The sequence below is a fragment of the Priapulus caudatus genome, unplaced genomic scaffold, assembly GCF_000485595.1.
Source record: "Priapulus caudatus unplaced genomic scaffold, Priapulus_caudatus-5.0.1 Scaffold1087, whole genome shotgun sequence".
NCBI lineage: Eukaryota > Metazoa > Priapulida > Priapulimorpha > Priapulimorphida > Priapulidae > Priapulus > Priapulus caudatus.
This window is the reverse complement of record NW_014578148.1, coordinates 101,160-103,040: the sequence shown is the minus strand read 5'-3', so window position 1 is coordinate 103,040 and position 1,881 is coordinate 101,160.

Here is a 1,881-nt window from a genome sequence, read left to right as displayed (position 1 = left end):
GTAACGTGCTTCAGTAGCGGGCTCCTTGTTTCTGATATAGGCGTGTGAGCGAGTGAATGATCCAAAGTGTTTCCTCGTACTTACTTAGGGCCGCTTGCTGTAATCGTTTTCATTTATTTTATTGTGACGTTTCGATCATTTCTTCCACACCGCAACTAAAAAATCTAGCCGGCATTGTGCGGGTGCGTTCTTCGATCGCGTCGGCTCGTGGCTGTTGGTTAACACACTGAGTGGAAACGTAGAAAACTTTCAACCCCGATGCAAACTCCGTGATGCTTGAACGCTGAAGAAAATTCTGCAAGACTTGAACCACGTAGAAAACTCTGTGAGACTACACTGAAGGTAACTCTGCAAGTTGTAAACCGTAGAGCCCGTTGGCAGACACATCGTATAGTTAAGGCTAATGTTAATGCTAAACTACTACTACGTGTACTACCTAATAGATTTGACAGAAACGCATCGTAGATACGAGAAAACTTGTGATACCATAAATTTGATAATTTGCTGTCACAGTGCTGCTGAGTGGATGAGAATCAATCACGAAGCTCAAATTCATATACAATTTGTTATTATGAGAATATATGCACATATTCCCTATTATCTACTCCTGATATATATTATATATATATATATATATATATATATATATATATATATATTATATATATAATTATATATATATCGTCATGACTAATCAAAATATCAAAAACAACTTTCACTTGTAAGTTTGTTTTGGTATACGATCAGGAAACAAGTAATGTTTCCGACGTGCTTTTTTATGAAAGTGTTATTAACACTGGTTTTACTAGTCAATATACAATGTAAAACCAATATAATTGTAATTCGTTGTGTAATTTCCGTTTTTTACTTCAGTTTGATAGTTGTAAGTCAGGTTGAGATCTCGTAAGGGAACTTGCTTGGATTTTTCATTTTCACAACTTTACTGTGTATCTCAACGGTGTACGTGAATAAGATGTTATGGCTAATGTTAAGAATAATTCTGTTTGTGACAACGGGCCGCGGTAAATACTGCATATGGGTTTAGCCCTGGTGAAACTTGCAAAGTTTGTTACCTGGTAGAAATTATGAAATGGTTGATCTCTGACGGAAATTGAAACGGTCTGAACGTAAGAGGTAGCAATGGAAGGTTCACTTCATGGAGGAAACCAGGGAAAGCTTGAAACGTAGCAGAAACGGAAACAGTCCACCGATCTCTATATACACTTAAGTTAGTACATTATAGTACATAGCGATGAGTGAAACAGTCTGTATTGAAAATTACGTGGCGGTCTTAAAAACAACTCTGAAAACCAAGCCACTCCTGATTTGGAAATTTTTTTATTTCTGCTTATCTAAACTAGTAATATCCATAAAATGCATCCAGTCTTGCTTACAAGTTTCTGGTCCCAGGCGCGTAATTTTTATTCCCACTCAGATTTTGGCATTGATTGGTATAAGCGACGCGGGTTTAAATGGCGCTAAACAAAAGCACTGATTAGATCGCTGGCACGTTGACGCAGAATCTAAAATAGTAGACGTTACCCTGTCTTTACTACTGTCTGCTACACTTAGATAATTTGTAAAATCAATCACGAAAATAATCACGCGTCCAGGACTGTGGAACAGGCTGTTAATTCTAACACTGGATACGGTGATTGGTTAGGGTTGAACTGACATCGAAGTAAGGCGAGAGAGTGAAATGGGCTTATAACTTCACATACCTCGCACGACACGAACCCGCCTGTGACGACGGGCACCTTTACTTTGCGGGTTGTGATCGTTAAGAAGTTCGTTCCTTCGTTGCTCGGAGACGATCCACACTTTATGATTGATCAAGACAGCGACAAACTATCATCAGTCTTTCTACTATTGTCATTCCTA